Here is a 13,496-nt window from a genome sequence, read left to right on the forward strand (position 1 = left end):
TATGTCATCAATTCTTCCACCGACACCTCGGTACACCCACAGCGACTTGTGCGCCTGCTGTTGTTGCTTTAAAAATCGACACTGGAAACAAGCACACTTAACCACTTGGCCACCAGCTGTAAATGGGTACCACCTTGGCTGGAGAAGTAACCTGCATTGTACTGGTGTCTTATCCAGGGGGCATTGTAGACTACTGGAATACTGGTATGACCACTGGCCCGATGTGCCTCTGGACCTATATCAGGACTGCTTACATTTTCAATAAGGGAGCCAAATCACAATTAAATTTGAGCCATGCTGACACAAATTTTTTGGGTTCAGCATATTTTCACAAAACAAAAAAATTTCAATTCAAATTTAATTCAATTTATTTCATTTTATATAGTGCCAAATCACAGCAAAGCTGCCTCAAGGACCTTCACACAAGTAAGGTCTAACCTTACCAACCCCTAGAGCAAGCACACCGGCGACAGTGGTGGTAAGGAAAAACAACCTCTGATAATTTTGAGGAAGAAACCTCAAGCAGACCAGACTCAAAGGGGTGACCCAGTGCTTAGGTCATACTAATAAAAAAAAAACATTTTTAACAATACAGAGGAACATGCAGATGTCCAGGACAACACTGGTTAGTTGGGGGGGTCTTTAGATCGAGTCTTTGAGCATAGTCCGTTTTGCAACTGCTGTTCTTTAATTTGCACTCACCGCAGGCAGGGGTCATCCACGCAGTCAGTGGGCCTTTCACACGAAGACCGCAGCATTCAGCACCTGCCTTGGGTCTTCCAAAAAGTGCGCTTTTCACATGTAACACTTACGTTTTTGTATCATATCATATGAAGCATACCACGAGAATTTGTTGTTGGGTTTGATGAGCAATTGGCCATTTGTTCTGGACTCTGTTCGGATACATGTGCTCAGCCGTTTGATGCTATCAAACACTCACTGGAGTACGACATCCATTGGGACTAATAGTGAAGCTATACTCAGTGCTGTACAGGTCAAATATGAGGACACGCCACAAGTCGCCACACCCACCACTCTATCAAACTGCCTTGGTGTCCTGGGTGGTAACCACTCAGGCAGACAACTGGTCCTTCCCCACCTCTCAAAAGTCACCATCTATATGCTACAGCTAGGTAAAACACAGGTATAACCTTGACTGTCTCCAGACTATGGGGTCCTCAACACTGAGACACCCTTGCGCTGTATCGCGCCCAGATAAATGTGCCACATGGCCAAAATGTCACCGCTCATATTCCCTCACAAGATATGCTCCTTTGCAGAATGGGCTATGTGTGGACAAACATCAGGGTGGTCACGGGTTTGACTACAGTGAGCTTGTTTGTTTGGCCGAGCACACCTCTGGGTCATTCCATGCTACAATGCTAATTGGAACTAGCATAAGCTGGCAAATGAGCACAAATTAGTCTAATGAATTAGCAGCAGAGTGTACAACAGGCGGTGCGAGAGAGGCAGTAAAGCAAAATAGACAGGCACACATCTGGACACATGCACGTTTTCACACGTGCACCCCGTCCTTGACGGGTAGAAGGAGACATCGGCGCGAGCCAAACGAGTGGGAAGAAACGAGGCTGAGAAATGCACAAATGCCATTCAGTCACACAACAGTGATTCCTCTCAGGCTCCTCTATGTGCTTGTCACTGTGCACGTGTGTACACACATTATCATCCTCAAATATGCTTCTTTCTTTTTTATTTCTGAAAGCTCACTTAGCTGGCACATCTGTCGTCCTCTTGTGGGAACACACAACAATATGCTTCTGTTGCCACGCTTGTATTTATGGGGAGTATGTGGCTTGTCTTTAATTAAGGGAGGAATCTGTCCTTAATCTGCACGAGAGTTATTTGCCAGACAAATGCGCACATGTGTAGCACTGATATCCACTGTGATAAATAGCACTGACATTCATTGATGTACAAACACTGGTGATGTCTCATTTTTAATTGCACTCATATTTCCCTCACTTAAATCCTTTTCCCACATCTTTGCCTTTTCCATTTGAAACACGAGGTAGTCACGAGGAAACAGATGAGGAAACACATTTTTACTGAGGCAGTCTTCCTTCTTGTGTGTCGTATTTTGTAACGTGAGCTGTGATTGCAGCGGCACAGAGTGGTGTAGTTTTCTTCTTTTTTTTCTTTTTTTTTGCCCTTGATCCTGATATGAGTCATTTGAGTGTCTCCCAATGCAGATGTTCAATCCAATACTTGTATTTTCTTATATAATACACTTGCACTCAGCATACTGTAGGTACATTAAAGTTAATCCAGTGTTTAAGATTGACAGTTGAACAGTTCTGCATTGTATTGGGTGGAATGGTGGATTAGTGGTTAGCACTGTTACATCACAGCAAAAGGTCCCAGGTTCTCTTCCAACTTTACAAAGACATTAGGTAAATTGACGTAGGTGTGATAGAGTGTGTGTTTATCTGTCTGTATGTGGCCCTGCAAAAGTCTGGCGAGCCATCTAGGGTGAACCCTCCCATCATGACATCACGTGTAGCATATCATGACAAACTAGAAGCACTCGGAGAGCGCAAACCTCTGCCAAGGCCATAGGGTCACTGACATCACATGGAATACTCTTTGGCAAAGAGACTTATTCCACGTTGTTTCACGCATCTACCGTCATGTTTCAGATTCAGTGGTTAACCCTCTGGGGTCCAAGGGCATTTTTTAGACAGTTCACTCGCCTGGCATAAATGTTTTATTATTGCTGTTAACAGCTCTCCCTGCATCCCACAATCAAGTTTTATGTCTCTTTTTTTCAGGACAACCTGTACTTTCAAAATATATATGCTATAGTTGTGTTTTATAAGTGTAATAAAGGTTTACAATCAGAAATAAGAAAGGAAAAAGTAAAGCGGAATAATTATTTTCCACACACATTTATTCAAAACACACAGCAAACTATAATAAACTAGTAACACATCACTCCTAAAAACAATCTTTGGTGTGTCACGTGAGGTGAAGCTACCCTACGATTGAATTTTGGAAAATCATGTGACGGTGAACCAATTCCAATTGGACACTCACATTGCTCTCATCATCGCACAGCTTCTATGAGGAGTACAAAGATGGTGGACGGTGGCTCGAACATCTGTGGAGTTAACTTTTCAGCAAAAAAAAAGTAAGTTTCTATCTCATATCATTAAAACGTTATTTAAAATTTAGTAAAGCTTGGTCTCAGCCGTCATATACGACGGCGTCGGCCCCAGAGGGTTAAACCCTTAGCTCTTCAGCAAATGTATTTATACAAGAGAAACTGCATGAACTACACAAGTTTTTTTTTTTTTCTAATAAGTTTATTCAGTGAGGAGAAACAAATGCGTGTCGTAACTTAATTTTTGTTCAGCCTTTGTGACCCGTCTTCATGAAGTTAGATGCAAAAATGTTGAAATTGGCCCTATCCTGCAATGATAAAGAATCCTTAAATAAATTACTGGATCTGGATTGTGTTTCGGATCATTACCAAAATTTAATGACTTCTAAGTTAGGCCAAGATACACCCCTGATAAAAATTTCATTGAAATCCGTTGAGGATTTTTTGAGTAATCCTGCTAACAATCCAACCAACCAACAAACAAATGGATGCAACCGAAAAGATAACCTCCTTGGCGGAGGTAATGATTAGCTGATCCATATAAGCTTCACTTCACCTCTCTGTCTATATTGGTTGCAGAGGTATCCCTGAAAATGTTTTTATTAGATTACATTTTTGGCATCCTTGATCGGAACTTTGACCAATCTACTCCACTCACCCAAGCAATAGCCCTATCAAGTTTGGTGAGAATCTGCTTACCTATCTGCAGGTTATTTTGTTCACAGGCAGACACAAGAGAATGATTTTGATACCCTGTTGCACCGCTGGAGCACATGGTAATAATTAGCGGCACCTTAAAACAGTATGAGTATATTCTTGATGTAGGACAATTTAAAAACAGTTAAAGCTACATTTAACCACATTAAAGTCAGTTTTATCAGTCATCAGGAGGGCTGGCTCTGTCTTGAGGGTTGAGCTGGAGTTTGTGGTGAGGTGTCAGAGAGGAGGATGCTGAGGAAACACCTTCCACCCCCTGCATGCCACGCTGACGTCGTGTCAGAACACTTTCAGTCATAGGCTGAGACCACCAAGGTGCACCACAGAACGCCACAAGGAGGTCTTTCCTACCTGTGGCAATCAGACTGTACAATTCCTCCCCTTCTGCAGGATGAATATGTAATGAATAGAGTTATTCAGAGATAATCAGCTTTTCAGAGTTATGTGTAATATTGTCGAACATCTTGTGCAAATGTCTTCCAGTCATTTCACATAAATTTGTTGTACTTATTGTTAAAAAAACATTGTTCACTGTTTACTGCTTCTGTACTCTGGCAAAATCAGTTCCTTCAGGATAAATAAAGTTGATCTTATCTTATCTTATTTTAACTTTAACCAGTATATTATTTAAAACATGTTTAAAACATATTCAAAATTCATTGCAGGAAGTTGGAAGTCAAAACTTTGCTTGAATAATGTTGGTTAATAAAATACTTGAAATTATGTTTCTCTCCATATGTTATCATTTTAGCTTTTGCTATGAAACATGACAGCACAGTGCTAATTTTTTTTCCATCATCAGACCTGCATACAGACATTCTTTCACACACAGACAGGAACACACTGTGCAACACCAAGAATCGAGTGTGATGTGAATCAACGAGGGACAGGACGGCGGTGTGGGAGCTGCACCGTAACAGCAGCCTTAATAAGCCATAAATTGCTTCTCTTTCTCTCTGCTTGCTGGAAGACACTGGAGTTGGTTTGTGCTTTTGTGTTCTCATCACCCTGAAGCTCTGAGTTCGGGGAAGCAGACTTTCAGAAGGGGTCTCAGAGTGGATGCAGCTCCGAAACAGACCGGGGCGGCAGTACGCCAAGTGAACGTGGGCCAGTAGCGAAGCAGCCAAAGAACAGGCTGATGAACAACATTAAAATACAAGTTTCCAACTATCTCACTTCAGACCCTTCAACTCTGTGCTCTTGCTGTGCAGTTTAGTTGATGGAATTGAAGCATGTAATGATTGGTCTCCATGCCAACGTGAGGAGGCAGTTGCCGATGGGGCTGATGAAAATAGCTATCAGAGGTCTTGGACTCGCATGCACATGAAACACTACTGCTGGGACTTCACATGATGCATGTATGCAGGTAAAGCACCATACTTGTGGCCCAATGGAAACGGCATACAAAAAGATTTCTCCCGGGTTTTGGTTTGTTTCTGGTCTTTCTACCCAAGAATATGTTGATGGGGTTTTGATAATTACTGTGTTGTGTGGGCCGCTGAAGAGGAGGTACTGCTGGCCCACCACCACCAGATGGCGCCCTGCTTGAAGTGCGGGCTTCAAGCATGAGAGGGCGTCATAGCAACCGGGAGTGACAGCTGTTACTCATCCACATCACCACCACCTTTAAAGGCCGGACTGCAACTCCACCTCCTCGCCGAGAAATCAGCTACCAATCAGGTAATTTTCTCTGCTGAACAAAACCTTGTATAATAGTCTGAACTTCTTTTGCAGCCGTTTTCCTGTGGTATTGCCTTATCTGTGGGATTGGCGTTTGGTGTGATCAGCGACGGCTTCGCTTCACACCCCAACCAGATAAGTGGTTAGACAGGAGCTGCACGAGTGTGTGAATGGAGGTGGAGGTTCTCCCTCCTTACTGAATACAGACTGTGGGATTACTGAGTGTGCGACCTCACACTCATCAGGACTGTCTCTGTTCTCTGCCAGCAGTACCGGGTCTGACTGTTGAAGACAGCGGCCACCTGGGGCGCAGGGCTTGGCGGCTCCGGTGTTCTTCAGCTCCATTGGTGGTGGAAGCTGTGTGGGATCCGGCTCTTCTCTCGCCAGGCGTCTTCTATCGTCGACCCTGCCCACACGTCACCTGGTGTATAATTGACAGTCCACCATATTGTTATTGTCTGTACGTCGTTGTGCGATTCACAACATTAAATTGTTACTTTTGGCTTATCCATTGTCCGTTCATTTATGCCCCCTGTTGTGGGTCCGTGTCACGACACTTTCACAACATCCTGACTGTTATCGGTTATTTCATTGAAGGATTAGCGCGTGTGTTTTGTTTGTGAAGCTTATTGAAAGCCATCAGAGGGCTGATGTATACCCTACACGCTTGGCACACTGAGATACAAGTTTATCATATTAATTATGACTACTTACTGTCAGTAATACGTGGACACAGTGAGCATGGAGGGATCACACAGTCAAGGAACAGTCTTTTTGTTTGTTTTGTGCTGTATTTGTATTATGACTTCTTAGTGACATCATCATGAAGTCATGCCGTTCATTCATTTTCTATACCTGTTTAATCCAGTTAACATTCAAGGGGTGCTGGAGTCTATGCCAGTGGGGAGAGGCGGGGTACGCCTTGGAAGGGCTGCCAGTTTGTCACAGGGGCGGTACATATAGCCAGACAAACTGGATCACACCTACGGTCAATTTACAACCTGGACGTGTTTTCACTGGATTGTTGGGGCCTATAAGGACATAGTGGACTTTGTGGGATTGGGATGTTCGGGATTTTCTCAATTTCCTAATCAGAACTGTCAACTCACTGTTGATCCCAAGTGTGTTCCACTTCACTGTCCATGATCTTTACCGCTTGACTGTTTGGACAATTTGATAATACGACCACCGGAGGTAACTTCAAGTGACATCACTGGTCTCTTGAGCCTATCTCATACAAAAACATTGTCCTTCCAATTAGACCTTCAGCTCTACAGTGAATGAGAGAAGAACAGTATCTGTCTCTCTCTCACTCACACACACACACGCGTGTCTGTTTTCCTTCCATCAGTTCAAGGTTACACATACAGAATGGAGTTAAAGTTGTTGTTAGAACCCACAAAGGAGGAGAGAGAGCGGTAGAAAAGAAGGAGCAAGATGAGCCCTGTGATCCTTAAGGCCCCCTAATACTTGCACGGCTTTGAGCCACGCACTTGCACGCACTCTGCCGTGGACGAGCGTAAACTCGTCTCAAACTTGTTGCAAACTGTTGTACACTGTGTGTGACTTTGTGCACGTGTGCAAAGAAAATTTTGAAATGTTCAAAATCTCCCTCACACATTAATGACGTGAACTTCAAGTAAACATTGCGCAAACAATTCAAAAACACTGCCTGTGAGTGCGAGTGATTGTGTCAGCGCACCGCATCACAGCGCAGCTCATCTGAACGATTATAACGAGATGTTAAATCTATCAGAAACATTTACAGCTGCTCACAAGAAGGAATGAACATGCAAATGTTTTACCAAGCCATTACAATATAAACATGACAAATAATTAACTTTTTAGACGGTTCCAAATGCTTTCTCCACCTCATTAAGTGCACGTGTGAGAGAGAAAGAAAGCTGCTGCTGGAGCGGTCCTCTATGATTCCAGAAGCGATTAGAGCCGTTTTTAACAGCCAACTCACAGAGACACGATTAATCCGCTAGGAAATAATTATTTTATATGCGCAGCGTCCAGCGCACAATGTGAGGAAGCCAGTGGAACAAAGCACGGCGTCCAGCTGGGAACACAGCGGGTGGGATCGTGCAAGTGTGCGGATCAAAGTCGTGCAAGTGTCAGGGCACCTTTACTTCAAGGCCAAACCGGCAGGAGGCCCAGGGAGAGGGGGAGAGGGGGAGGGGGGTGATTGGGGGTTTGTACGGGAGATATCTGCATCGACCTCGACTTCTCTAAATCACTAACACTCCCTCGTAAAAAGAAAATGATGTCTTTTCAGCGCTGTCACAGTTATAATACGGGTAAGATGCTTAGCATGTGAGTCAGGTGGGAGGATTTAAATATTCACTCTTTTAGAAGCCAGCAATGAAAGCAGATGGATTTATCTGAATTCCAAGTGTACGATAAGACATTTAAAGCACAGGAAAAGGATTTTTTTTTTTTTTGCACATCCTCATTAGAAGAGATGAAAATAGAAGAAAACAAGGGATTAGCGTTATCTGTGACCTGGATGTCAAACATGTTTACATTTAAATTAGGATTTAAAAATGTCAGGCAGCAACATCCGGAAAAAAAAAAGTGTGCATTTGTAAGCCTTTCTGAATGGATCCATTTGGAGAGCACTTTAAAATCTCTTGACTGAAATTGCTATAATACTACTACTACTACTACTACTGCTACTACTTATAATAATAATAATGACAATAATAATAATAATAATAATAATAATATCCAACAGGAGTCTTGTTCCCAATATGTGAAGTAGCATAATGATTAATTCATCAGCTTTACAGATGCCCCCACCCCCCACCGAAGTCACTGTCCAAATACTTATGGACCTGATTGTATATACATGGACATGGAGCTGTGTGAAATGAACCTCCAACTACTTTTTTTTTTTTACTGTAAAATGTTACTCAAAATCCATTTTGCAGAATGTGACACCTTTTAAATTTTGGGGATAACAACAAATATTATTAGGTATTCGTTGAACTCAATTGTTTGTTTTTGTTCAAGACAATCAATTAACTCGTTTATTTTTTGATGACCTGTAATTAAAAAGTAAAAATAAAAATCTGGTGCGTACTTTCAGCAAAATTGTTATTATTACTATTTTTTATGTTCTTCATTCTCTATTTTTTTTATTTTTTTTTTTTTATAGAAATCTCTCGATGATTTCTGTTCGGGCTGAGTTACTGGAGGAGGTTGTCCCTTCACTGGAGGGTCAGGGGATCACTTCAAAGTGACTCCTGTCTTTGTGTTGAAGTGTCCCTGAGCAAGATACTTATCCCTTTTTAAAAACCATCTGCATGGTGCTGCAGAATCACTCTGCAGGAAGCTTATGTTCACATGATATAAAACCCAGATGAATTTAAATGTGACAGCGCTGACACATACATGAATGTTCAGCAGTTTGGAATAAATGTTTGAAGGCACCACATGGTAAATCCTTTTATTGGTCTTCATTGCCATCAGGCACTGGTGTGTTTTATTGGCTGCAACGTGCACAAAGCCGCAGTCAGAGCGGAGAGCTGGTGTGGAAGTACGCTTTAAGACGACTTTTTGTCTCCATTGACAGGTGATGGAATGTCAGCGTGAGGGCGTGCAGCTGTCTCTTGTGCATGCTGTGTTTGTGTGTGCACATGCACTCATAAAATTTGTGTGCTGCACCAAATGTTATGCATGTAGGCGCGAATAAGGCAAAGATTTTTTTCACAGGCTGTCATGCTGTCAGCTAAAAAAGGGGCGAGGCAACACCAGCATCAGCATGTGTGCACGTGTGCTCGCTCATCATGTGACCTTCCTCTTGCACAGACTGCAATTAAATGACAAATGATTTTCTGCCTCACTGCTCTTAACCTTTATTTATTTATTTGTTTAAAATTCTAATTCTTATAATGTTATTCTACTTTAATGCTTAAAAATGTGTTAAAATTGCAGTTGGCATGTTTTCTCGCAAACCTTTGTGGTTGCATGTTCTTTTATCGGAAGCATTTTGTGAGTGTCACATGAGGAACTTGTTTGCTGTAAACTGCACTTATGCAGGAAACAATGTCCGAGTGCGTCACAACCAAAGATCCATGGGAAAATCACTTTTATGCAGGTGAGTAACAGCTGTGGAAAACAAGTGATGGTGACACTGACACCTGTCACTTCTGCAGCTAATGATCAATCATTTTGTGTATAAACTGCCAGAAATGTGTAACCCAAGGAGACCTATTCAAATCCTCAATGCAACCAAAACTGCAGATATTTATTTGTTTTGTTTTTTGTTTTTTTTACAGATAGTGCCAGTTTAAATTTAAATTCAATATATTTAAATTTGGTTTTAACCCATTTCGAGTTGTTTCAAACCTACTCAAACATTTGGCTGCTATTGTTGTAAATCAATTTTTATTTACCTTTTGCATGTGCATGTGGTTGAAGTTTTATTTTAGAGCTCACAATTCAGACTTACACGGCTCATTTTAGAGCATAAATTTTAGCAACAAAATTTTAACACTGATTTTTTTGGACACCTGGTGACCCACATTAGGTTTTAAAACCAATTTTAACTACTCTTAGAACATTTTAACACCATTTAAAGTTTATTCTTCAGTTCTATTTTCCCCCCCTCAAAATGTGTTCATTAAATTCCCTTAATGATCACACATTGAAAAATGCAGGCAGTTTATCCCTGCTACAGCCACCAGTGCTGAAAAATGAAGGCAACATGGAAGTGTGAAATCCTGCAGTTCTATGCATGGTCACTTGAGGCTGGCTCCAAAATTGGGTCAGTCTTTATAGTCTTCCATGTTAAAATATGTTTTTTATCTCTATAGGTAGCTTCCCCACCTGGGTTGTGGGGGGTGGGGGGGGCTCATCATTTCAAGCTATTTTAAGCCATCAAGTTATGAACAATTAGGTGCATGGCCACTTTGAGTGACAGCGAGTGCACTGGGTCAAGGGGCACGTCCACTAGCTGCTAGCAGTGGCTGTTAGCTGCTGCTGACTCAGGTGTTTGTTTTTTCTGAGCATTTAATTACAAATATCAGAGATAATATGACTTCCTGTGTGGTTAATTGTAATAACAGACCTATTTAATCTGTATGTTGGCACCTTGCCTCTGATTAGCAGGTATTGATAGCTTGCTGATGTTGCCTGTCCTGAAGATACAACAGTTACTGAGGCAATTTGCCTGTTGCCGTTTTTATTACCCACACCCACGCCACCTGTTATGAAAGCTACTGCCAAGTCCCCAGAAATATGCATTAATTAAACACCCAAACCAAAATTAGCCTGTTAGCATTAGCTTTTTGGGTCCTTGTGCTGCGATATGATTGCAAGACTTGGAGGCCAACCAATGACCTAAGGCGAAGACTGGGTCCTTGGTACTAGAGGTCTTCGAAGGATAAGGAGTATCACTTGCATTGTGAGGGAAGAGACAGCTTTAATATTTTGGCCACATGCACGATCCAATATGCAGGTGCCTGAGGACCCCAGTAGCTGGAGAAGGTCAAGGGGATGCCCACGTTTCATCTGGCTGTGGTAGATAGGTAGTTATTTTAGACATGTGGGAATGGACTGGTTATCTGCCTGAGTGGTTGCCATCCAGGACCCAAGGCGGTTCCGTGGTGTTGTGGATGTGGCGAAGCTCAGCACCAGCGCACGTTCCCAGACTTAACTTGTTTCAAATGCATTTAAAAGCAGTTTGTCATCCTTTCATGAGGAACATTTTATCAGCCTGAGAAAAGTTTCAAACTAGTCAAAAGTCATTTCTCTTAATTGAAACTGAAAATTCTCCAGTTTATGAAACAGGAACAAGTCAAATTTTTCTTTCCTGCTAATTGATTAAGCGGCTCTCTGGGCGTTTGGGCTTTCAGGCGTTTTTCATTTGATCTGCATCTATTTGTAAAATAAATGGCGACATGGGGGGTGCGGGGGGGGGGGATGAAACGTGGCATTCAGCGACTTGGTAAAGGTTGACGCCACGGAGCAGAAAGTAAACGGCCGTCTTTTTCGCACAGTGAACATCTTAATGTGCCCCATCTGTGCAGCCTGGTGCACGTGCACACGGCGTTTGAGCCAGCTGCAGGGTGGAAGCAGGTGTCATCCTCAGCTCATTACACCCGGCAGGGCTGATCACCCTGTTTCCAGAGCAGTAAGACGCATGGAGAGAGAGAGAGAGAGAGAGAGAGAGAGAGAGAGAGCAGAATATAGGAAGGGAGATGGGAGAGGTGGAGAGAGGACAGAAGGATGAAAACTGATGACAGAGGATGGCGTGATACAGAAAAGTTGATTGTGAAACTGAAGTTGTGGTTCTCTGAAAATGAACACAGGAAATACAGAAATTCCTGGAAACCACATATATATATATACACACACACACACACACACACACACCAAAAGAATAAAGTGATTTGGGGGTGGACAAAAATGTACTTTAGTGCATGGCCCCGTTTACATGCACACTAAAAACCGATTGTTATCTGATTACTGGCTGTTATCAGATTATTAGGTGGTCGTGTAAACAGCAAAGTCCGGTGTACTTTATCCGATTATGACCGTTATCTGATTATGATAAATCAGATTAACACACCTAGATTTTTCCACAATGCTCCAATTTCTTTGGTACATGTATACCATTTATCTAGTGGTCAAGTGGTTAGTGCACTTGGTTCCCAGTTCAAACCCCACCTCTACAACGTTTTTCCATGTAATCTGGAATTGCGTCAGGAAGGGCATCTGGTGTAAAACTTGTGCCAATTCAACATGCAGAGCCACTTCAGATCTGCGATCCTGAGTGAAAACAAGACAGCAGCTGAAGGGACTTACTTCTTTACGTGAGCAAATGTGTAAAAGCAATTGCCACTCACATTTCCAGAGGTACAGCGGAACTCACTGTTGTCTGATAGAGGCTCATAACATCCTTCATCAAATCACAAAGTTCTGTTTCCAGGACACACAATGGTGCTTCAGCGTCCCTTGTGTGTTGTTTCTGCCTTCGAATGAGCAACTTTCTTGGCAACCTATGTGGTTTATAGACATATATACTGGATTTGAGAGGAGTTTGCCATGGTCTAAAAGCATGACGTCATATTTCCTCACTGTTGTCTCATAGAGGCTCATAACATCCTTCATCAAATCACAAAGTTCTGTTTCCAGGACACACAACGGTGCTTCAATGTCCCTTGTGTGTTGTTTCTGCCTTCGAATGAGCAACTTTCTTGGCAGTCTGTGTGGTTTATAGACATATATACTGGATTTGAGTGGAATTTGCCGTTGTCTGAAAGCATGACGTCATATTTCCTCACTGTTCGCGCACCAGGACATCAACTCCATGAACCTCCTCGCTGAGAGAGAGCGCTGTCTTTTTCTTCAAGAGCTGCTCTTTCTCCTTTCTTCACTTCTAAAGAAATCCAACTAATGAACTGAAATCATGTAAACCAGCTTTTTCCAATTTTCGCATGACTGAAGTGCATGTAAATATGTCAGATCAGATTATCACAGTTATGTCATTACTCCCAGTTATTGGCTTATTATGGTCATGTAAACGTGCATGTTGTTCCCCTTGAAATTAGTTTTGATTGGCCAGTAATTGTGTGGATTTTTTTAAATGTGCCCAAAAATAAATATAACACGGTGCTAAAATACGCTCAGCCATATGAGCATGTCATCAATGAAACAGTGTGTTTAAAAAAAAAAAAGACCTTTTGACCCCTTAGAATACGTCAAGGATAGCCATCTTTGAACTTATCCAAGGTCTGTGTCCCAAGAATGCTCCGTGTGAATTTGAAGACCCTGGCAGTAATAGGACTGGACTTCTCAGACTGACAGATGGACACAAAGTTTTCGCAATACCCAATGGCCATATTTTGGGCTTGGGTAAAAAATCAATATTATTTTTAAAAAGATAATACAAAAAAAGGCGGGTGAAGCCATGGAATCTACAGTTATTGTTATTATCATCATTATTATTAAACAGAGCAGGTTTATG

At 42.1% G+C, this 13,496-nt stretch overlaps 1 protein-coding gene and 1 long non-coding RNA gene across 2 annotated transcripts in view; one reads left to right on the plus strand and one right to left on the minus strand.

Annotated features, from left to right (window-relative positions):
• ext1b (exostosin glycosyltransferase 1b) overlaps positions 1–13,496 on the plus strand; it is a 313,407-nt gene that overhangs the window by 214,348 nt on the left and 85,563 nt on the right. The window lies entirely within an intron of this gene.
• Positions 12,335–12,861, minus strand: LOC117502256. The gene is made up of 2 exons (XR_004558251.1): positions 12,814–12,861; positions 12,335–12,400 (listed from the first exon to the last, which is right to left on the minus strand). It is a non-coding gene; the product is annotated as an uncharacterized LOC117502256 (long non-coding RNA).

Source organism: Thalassophryne amazonica, chromosome 20 (genome assembly GCF_902500255.1).
Source record: "Thalassophryne amazonica chromosome 20, fThaAma1.1, whole genome shotgun sequence".
NCBI classification, from domain to species: domain Eukaryota; kingdom Metazoa; phylum Chordata; class Actinopteri; order Batrachoidiformes; family Batrachoididae; genus Thalassophryne; species Thalassophryne amazonica.